Below are 9,150 nucleotides of genomic sequence, written 5' to 3'. Positions count from 1 at the left end.
CTGACCTAAGTTAATTGTAGAAGTGAAATCACTATGTAAGTATCTTTTTTTGGTAACACCAATGAAATGCTTCTCTTGGAATGAATGGAATTGTGAGCCAGCTCTGTGAGCCTTGTACCACCCACCTGTGCTTGTTCCGTGGTTTGGAGCAGGTAGACGTGGAGGAACTGCAAAAGGTATTATGCTGGTGTGTTCCTAATTGGGATGTTTCCAGTCATTCTTCTGTATGTTTTTTGCATGTTATTTTACTATGTGTATAGTTTATATAATGGACACCTGAGTCCTAATTTTTAAATCTGTTTTCTAGATGGTAAAGAGGTTTCCACTGGAAAACAGAGTAGTTAGCAAAACTAGCATTTTTAATGTATGTGTGTTGAAATTCATACTAAAGCTTGTCCTCTGTAAATCACTTGTGATTGTCAGTTGGTTTAGCCATTTCTAAGCATTGCATTGGCTTCTGTTTGTGCGCTGGATAGAAGGTTGAGAGGCAAGTGAGGAAGCAGTGGTTCCTGACCAAAATGGATATATTTAGAAGATACCTCCGATCCTAACCATTGTGACTTTTGTGCAAATTTGTTTAACGGTGTTGTGCTCTCAGTGGGCAAGTTCTGATCTGAGATTACCACAGAAAGTTCATGGAAAATGTATATAAAAATGTTTATCTTGGTGCAAATTAAGCCCACATAGCTTGTTTGTAATACGTACTTTCCATGAAGTTTTAGAAGAGCTGTGTATGAAATATCGAGTTTTCTATATGTTTAGAAATGTTTTGTGTATGTAAAAGTGGAGCAGTGGATTTCCCCTTTTGTAATAAGTAGCTTTTAAAAAGTGATAGGAAACGTTTGGAAGTGGAATTGCTAAGCTACTTTTGTGAAGGGTATAGTCTGTTTTACTTTTTCATTTGATTTTGGGAGGTTGGCTGGAAGATACTCCAAAATGTGTTTTGCTAGTGTATGCTATAGCATATGAGCTTCCCTTTTGCCCTATGTGTTACATGCATTTCATTTAACATTGCTTTAATGTAGAGGTTGTTTATATACTGGACAAAGGTGTCCTCATTCCACAATATCTAGTCTCTACATATTAAAGAGATGCCGATGTATGACAAAAGTGGTGTTAATAATCTGACACGTGTTGTACCTTTTGTGTTAAATTTCATGGAAAGACTGTCTTCTGAAAAGGACGTTTGGGAGTGAAATTGTAACACGACTTTACAGTGACAAGTGTGTCCACTTCTACCTGTCTGTATTGGAGAGAAGGACATGAAAGAAACGAAAGCTTCTCTAGACCTTCCTGAATGTCCCTACTTAGGAGAAACTTTTTGATATACCCAGTTCCATGTGTATAGTTTCCTCAACACTACTGTGTATGTAGTGGACAAAGTGAAGTCCCTATTTGAATCTTGTGTTCCTTCTGGATGTTTAGAAGGGCACAGTGTATGTTAAAATTGAGATAAAACATAATACATTTTGTAGCTATCCTATTGTAAACTTCATATGAAATACAGTCCTTTGGAAAAGCAACGATGAACTCCTTTTCTAAGTAGTACACACTGTTGTGTTGGGTGCTGCTTCAGGGAAGAAGTGGTGGAAAAAGTCTCAAGGGCTTTTTCCTATAGCATGTGTGCAGTAGGGGAGGGTGAACCATTGTCAATGTTTGTCATGTTGTTTTTCTTTGCTGTGTATATAATGGATACATAAAGGTCAGACGAGTCCTACTTTACAATATCTAGATGTTAAAGAGGTGGCTGGTGTATGACAAAGTAGAGTTAGTACACGAATGCATTGAGTATGCTTTGTGTTATAACTCATAGGAAGCACTGTTCTTACAACCACTTAGGGACGTTAAAAGGCCCACTAAGTGTAACAGGAACTTCGACCTGTTTACTGGGTTGGTAGAGATGGGAAGGGAGAGTTTTCTGGACTAGAATGTTCTTGTTGAGAAGACATGCATAGAAGAGCCTTTGTTACAACAGGTGGGTTTCTTGGTGGCTACTGTGTGGTTAGTGGGAAACTGAAGTCCTTCCTGGAAACATCAGGTCTCTAGGTATTTAAAATTAACGCCTGTTTAAGGAGTTTGTTATTTGGTAGGGGTGGTTGCATTTTGGGAATGGCATTAAACTTGAGGTCTTGGAGAGAATGCTGAAGTCCCTGGGTGGTGGCTGGCGGGATGAGGGGGCAGTGGTTGGCGTGAGGAAGCATGCATAGAAGGGTTCCCTTCCTCATGTTATAATGTTCCAATTGTCTGTCGTTATATACGTGCATTTGAGTGAAACTGCTGTGTATTAAATAAGTCCTGTGTCCAAAGTATGTTAACAGTAGAGGTAATAAGATATTCCCTATCTAAACACCCCTTTTGTTAGTTTGTAGGAAGGACTATCTTCTTGGAGTGACCCTTGCTAGCCCTCCTCTGGGAGGGAGATGTTGCAGTCCTGGGCTTAGTCCCTGGAATGGCAGTAGGCGAGGGTGAGGGAAGTGCTCATTACAAGTAGCTCCACATCTAGCAAATGGTTTTAGATTTGACCAGTAGGTATGCGTGCACTTTTTGGTAAATACCCATGTTTATTGTGGACAAAGTTCATTTGTTCCAGCGGCTACATGTTACAGATGTCTTAGGGCAGCAATAGATGATAAAAACTCTCTTTCTTTTCTCTGTCTCCTGACTTCTGGCTCTGTATCTGTCTCTCTCTCTCACACCCTCACCTTCTTTCTCCCTTCTTTTATCATACTCTCTTGTTAGTCAGACGGCAGGGATTTCAATGTCCACTGATCTGATTTTACAGGTCGCAATGGGAATTTTCTTTTTCCACGATCCTTCGGATTCTCTTGGTAGCCTCCTACGTAATAGGGTCCCTCTCAAATTGGCTCCAGCCCTCAAACCCCGATGCCTCATCTTTCTCTGTAATTGAGCGTGGCCCATGTATGACCTTAACAGTCAGTCAAAGTGGCCCCTCCATGGTACGTTTGAGCCCGATAGCATTCAAGATCTTTATCACTTCTGTGAATGTTCAGGAAAATGGAAGGAGACCCCATATGTTCAAGCTTGCTTTCTTCTATTTAAACCTTCTATGTGTGCTTCTTGCTTCCCAGCCCAGGTCCTATTGGCATCCAAAGTTTCCACTAGAGGTCAAGGGCTTGAGCCAAAACCTCTGCCTTCCACGTTTGCAGCCCCAACTCTTCACTGTCTCAGCTCACTGTACCTCCCCATCCCACCCAGGAATTCTGATTTTATCTTAGAATCAGGCCTGGTCCAAATTCTACTCTCCCTGTCTTATCAATGATCCATGCTTTCACTCCCCATCCCTTGCCCTCCAGCTGGTCTTTTGCCCCTCCCTCTCTTGTTCCAGTTTTACCATAAGCGTAGCAAGGGAGTGGTAATCCCATCGTTTTGAGCTCCCTGCTTATGGAGAAACAAATTAGGTATCCCACCCTTCTGATGGCACTTTTGTTTTATCATGAGCAAGCCAGACAGGAAAATCAGGTCTTTTGGCTTCCACTGCAGTGGGCTTCTTATCCCTGGTGCATTAGCTTCTGGTCCACCTTCACCTTTGGGCCTGTCTTGCAGCTGCTTGCACTTTTTTTTTTCAGAGGCAGACCCAATTGGCTGACTATGATTTCCTGGGCCTAAGGTGTTCTCAGGAAAAAAAGCAACTGTAACTAGACACTGAGTTTGAAGAAATTTCTATCTTTCAATCCAGGAAGATCACTACCTTTGAAAATACTGCTTTGTAACATGCTGAACTTAATTTGCAATTTATTTTAACAGGTTTCTGGGTAATCAGTACTCAGTGAAAGAGCAGTGGGGAATTAGTACTTGTTTTAGATGAATGCAATTTTAATTTTAATTGAATCCAGATAGAGATATAATACAATATCAGCATCTAAAGTCATTTAGGTGTAACTGCTCATTTAAATTGGGTTAAGGCATAAACTGTCCATGAAAAGTAGTTCAGCACTGCTTAAAGTAACTGAGGCTGGAATGTGATGTGTTACCTTATTGAAAAATGTTTTCTACATTTGGAGATTATTTCAAAATGTCAATCAAGAACATTGGCAGATGGAAAACAGCACAAGTATAGAAATGTGTACTCGGTAAGAAAGGCTATGAAGGAAAGAGTGTTCTTGGTAAGGAAGATTATGAAGGAAAGAGTTCTTTTGAGTATAAAGAAAGGATATAGTTTGTAAGGATGACTTCATCCTGATGGCTAGTTTACTCTAGACTGGAATGGAAATGATGGAATGTTTCAAGTTGAAGAGGGTGTGTGGAAGTCACAGAAGGTTATGAAAGAAAGAAATTTTGGATAGAAAAGCTATTAATCTATTTTTCTTTGACATAAAATTAGAATCTGATCTTCCATGAAAGCAGTGAGTTAAAGTAATCTATTTTGTTCTCCTAAAATCTGATTGTTTAAAACAGCTGAGTGTTTTATCAAGAGCTATGGGTCATTTAAATATGTGCTTATTTTCAAACATTTGAATGATCACTTTGTAACCATGATAAAATTTGGTCTATATTATGTCATGATGTTAAGCGATCCTATTTCAACCAGATATTGTGGATGTTGAGCCTTCTTTGCATCCTTGACAGTCATTCAAAAAATCAAAATTTCAAAAATTTAGACTTTGACAATTTCCAAATGGCCCCCAGGACACATGAGACACCAACTAATCAGGCTGTTTGCATTATGTTAGAAGTACTGTCAAGATGTGAAGTGGAGCTAAACTTTAAGTTTGTATAATATAAAATGCTACTGATACAAATGCATGAAAGATAAAAAGTCTAATGATCTTGTGTTACTAGACATGATGGTTATCTTAATGAGAAAGCTCTAAAGGCCTAAAAGGGTTAAATGCTTTGTAAAATCCTACAGGTGCTTTTTAAAAGACTATGTGAAGTAGGCCAGTGCCTCTTGTTGGGTAATGAGTTTATAATTTTAAACATGGCTATTTAAAGTCTTTTGTCATCCACAGTTTTGTATAGGCTCCAATGAGCTTTTTCCAGCCACTTCTGTTGCATTCAGTACTTTGGGGGTGGTTCTATAAACTGATGAAGCCAATAATATATTACAGGTACCAACTGAGAGAAAGTATGGATAACTGAGATTACTAAGAGAAGAAAGTCTTTGTATTCAATTGATAATTTACAGAAAAAAAAGTTAAAGATTTTTAAAAGCTTATTACTGAAACTGCTTTATTGTTCTATCTTTTATGTTATATGTGTATACATATTGTATGTCTACAAGGGAAAATTTATTAAGAATGTTGTTTTAATTGGCTTAGAGATAAAAGGTTGACCATCAATTTAAACAGCTAAAATTAATCAAAGATACATTTTGATTCATGTGACCTGGATCTCTGTATCAGATGTTTTAAATCTGTTGGTAGAAAGAAACTGAAAATGTTTTATATGCTTGTGCTTGAGTTTTCTGGTTAAATAAGCTACACCATGTTAGATATTTAAAAGGTGTTTCCAAATACATGTATTCTTCAAATTTATAGAAGGCATTGGATCTTCTGGTAAATGTTTTCCTATGTTGTTATCTAACGGTTGAAATCGCTTGCTAAGCTTTCATTTGATACTGCTATTGTCAGTAAGCAATCTGGGACTTGCTCCCTTATTTCTCTATTCTAAGCCCGACTTGTTCTCTCATTTCTCTGTTCTCTACAAGGTAGGAAACTAATTCTATTCTGAAGACTCCCCAAAATGCACAATTGGATTTTTAGACCTTATAAAAGGGATGGCTAGCATTTCTCTGTAATAGGATAGCCAAAATGAGAGCTTAAATTATAATTTCACAGCTAGAATTACTTTGCCATCAGCACAATAAACAGGCAGAACCTCCCTTTCAGACGAAACAAAAGGAGAGAACGTTTTAATTAAGGACATAGCTTTCCTCACAGGTATTGTCTACCTCAAAATAAACCACTATCAGAACATGCCTGTGACTATAGACTTCTAGTTTAGGCCACAACGATTAGAGATGGGACTTGAGAGCACCCCCTTGACTTGCATCCTCTTGTCTGCTTTAACAAAAACCAGGAGGAAAATAAAGCTAGGCATCAGAAGCAATGTAAAGATAGGTGGCAGGCCAATGAATGGCTGCTTTACACAGCCATTGATCTTCCCTCAAGGAGACCCAACAGGCCAGTCCACTGCAGTGGCTTTCAATGTGGTAAGCCAGGCCTTCAGCAGAAGTCAGCTTGTGAAGAGCCCTGGCAGCTCTGCCAGCCAAGAGTTGGATCACTGGAAATGGAACTGCCCTGGAGTCGAAGGACTTTCAGGTCAGAGCTACAGATCTTGCTGGCTCTAAGCTGAAAAGCCCTTCACTCGGCCCAGCTTCCAAAGTGACCACCGTTGCAGAGGGGACGGCCAAGAAGGGTCAGTAACATAGAAGTATAAATTTCCTGTTAGAGTTGTATCTTTTTGTTATAATTGATAGACTAGAGACATCCTGGATCAGGAATCGTTAAACCACCTCTGAGCAGTCAGCGAGTATCAGAAATTCCTCACTGGGCCAGCAGCAAGGGGGCAGAAGGAGGTACAAAGCAAGAGGTGTCCTATTTACATTTTGATGATAGTCATTGGTGGATGGGCATGTCTTTTGGCTGTGCTGTGGTAGTACATTAAGAAAGTGAATGCAAATATGCCTTCTTGCTGATATTTTGGTAGTACCAATCTGATCATGAATTCTCGTAGAAATAGAATGCTTAGTATGCAACATTGCTGTGTGTGTCACTGTGATGCAGTAAGGGAATGCAGCATCTTAATTGTAACCTGTACCAAACTTGCTTTTAGAGGCCTGTTGCTGTTTTTGTCTTTTACAAAATTCTTGCTCCCAAGAAAATCAGTGACATTTTTTCCTAGATTGAGTTGATGCAGTATATTTTTGGTTATCCAATAGTCATAGAACGTAGGGATTTTGAATTGGGAAAAAGTTTTTGAAGTGTGAAAAACCATGATCCATACATTCTTTATCAAAGTCACATAAAAGCAGATGTTGAGTGTGTATGCAAGGGACCTAAAAGGACTTGTTGATTTCAACTGCTTGTGACTGTAGATGACTTTGTTATTTGCTTCTTTTGTTTTGAAGTTTCATTTAATTCACTTGGTAGCTTTGATAAAATTAAAGTCATTTAACGCCCCCCCCCCCAAAAAAAAAAGACAAAGAGGGATGACACAATGCAACAGAGGATTTCAGCACCTCACTTTCATCATGGGTAGATCACGCAGACAGAAAACCAACAGAGACCACAAAGGTGACCCCTGCTATGGACAAAATGCATCTAACTGATTCGACAGAACTTTTCATCACACAGTTAAAGAACACATATTTTGCTCAGCAGTGCAAGGAGCTTTCTCCAGAATAGGTCGTATAGGAGGCCATAAAGCAAGTCTCATCAAATTAAAAAAAAATCAAAATCATAGCGCACAACTCTCTGATCAGGACAAGGAGTGGCTGCCGGTCACCAAGCTGGGCCGCCTGGTTAAGGACATGAAGATCAAGTCCCTGGAGGAGGTCTACCTGTTCTCCCTGCCCATCAAGGAGTCCGAGATCATCGACTTCTTCCTGGGCGCCGCCCTCAAGGACGAGATGCTGAAGATCATGCCGGTGCAGAAGCAGACGCGGGCCGGCCAGCAGACCCGCTTCAAGGCATTTGTGGCCATCAGGGGACTACAACGGCCACATTGGCCTGGGCGTGAAGTGCTCCAAGGAGGTGGCCACCGCCATCCGAGGGGCCATCATCCTGGCCAAGCTGTCCATCGTGCCTGTGCGGAGAGGCTACTGGGGGAACAAGATCAGCAAGCCCCACACACACAGTGCCGTGCAAGGTGACCGGCCGCTGTGGCTCTGCTGGTGCACCTCATCCCCGCGCCCAGGGGCACCGGGATCGTCTCCGACCCTGTCCCCAAGAAGCTGCTGCTGATGGCTGGCATTGACGACTGCTACACCTCAGCCTGGGGCTGCACTGCCACCCTCGGCAACTTTGCCAAGGCCACCTTCGATGCCATCTCCAAGACCTACAGCTACCTGACCCCCAACCTCTGGAAAGAGACCGTGTTCACCAAGTCTCCCTACCAGGAGTTCACCAACCACCTCATGAAAACGCGTACCAGGGTGTCCGTGCAGAGGACCCAGGCTCCAGCTGTGGCCACAACATAGGTTTTTACTTGAGAAAAATAAAGTGGATGGAGCCTGAAAAAAAAAAAAAAAAAAAGTTCAAATCCAACAACTCAAGAATCTGAAGAACATATGCAAACACATCAAGATTGAACAACATGCTCCTAAATGAACAGTAGTTTATAAAAGTAATCTCTGCTGTGGCCTGGGAAAGCAGTAGAAGATGGCCTGTGTGCTTGGTCCCCTGCACTCTTGTGGGAGACCTGAAAGAAGCTCCTGGCTCCTGGCTCCTGGCTTCAGATCGGTGCAGCTCTGGCTGTTGCAGCCATTTCTGGAGTGAACCAACGGAAGGAAGACCTTTCTCTCTGTCTCTTCCTCTCACTGTCTATAACTCTACCTCTCAAATAAAGAAATAAAGTCTTTTAAAAATATAAAATTAAATTAAACAACATTGACACAACATTTGCCCAAATACCCCCCCCCCAAAAAAAGAGGGGAAAACAAATCAACAAAATCAAAGTTTTGAAAAACTTAATGACAGATACCACAGAAATAAACAGAATCCTGAGGAAATACTTCAAAGAGGTTTATGCCAGCCTAGAAGAAATATATAGATTCTGGGACAGATGCAATCTACCTAAGTTGAGTAAAGTAGACATAGAACATCTAAACACACCAATGAGCAAAAGGGAGGTTGAATCTCAGAGAAAGAACTCCCGCAAACAAAAACAAAATCCCAGGACCAGATGGCTTTACTCTGAATTCTACCAGATATATAAAGAAGTAATTCAATTCTTCACAAGCTATTCAAAACAATTGAAAGGAAGGGAATCCCCCAAAATTAAATATATGCAAACTTAAGATGCCTGAAAAACATGCTCCTCAATGAAACGTGGGTCATAGAAGAAATCAAAGAATTTCCGGAAATGAATGATGATAAAAAATATCAAAATTTATGGCTGGGGCTCCAGGCCCAACCCCGTGGAGCCTCAGTGAGGCTCCCGCTCTGAGTCACCAAAGACAGACGCTGC

General features: G+C 40.8%; 1 pseudogene across 1 annotated transcript; it reads left to right on the top strand.

Annotated features, from left to right (window-relative positions):
• The first annotated feature begins 1,663 nt into the window (after positions 1–1,663).
• On the top strand, positions 1,664–8,184 carry LOC100358210 (small ribosomal subunit protein uS5 pseudogene; annotated as a pseudogene). The gene is made up of 2 exons (XR_016222353.1): positions 1,664–1,975; positions 7,162–8,184. The product of XR_016222353.1 is annotated as a small ribosomal subunit protein uS5 pseudogene (transcript).
• The last annotated feature ends 966 nt before the right edge of the window (positions 8,185–9,150 follow it).

Source organism: Oryctolagus cuniculus, chromosome 16, assembly GCF_051225735.1.
Source record: "Oryctolagus cuniculus isolate XC-2025 breed Fujian yellow rabbit chromosome 16, ASM5122573v1, whole genome shotgun sequence".
Classification (NCBI taxonomy): Eukaryota; Metazoa; Chordata; class Mammalia; order Lagomorpha; family Leporidae; genus Oryctolagus; species Oryctolagus cuniculus.
The sequence above is the reverse complement of the archived record's forward strand: the minus strand, read 5'-3'. Positions and strand labels throughout refer to the sequence as shown.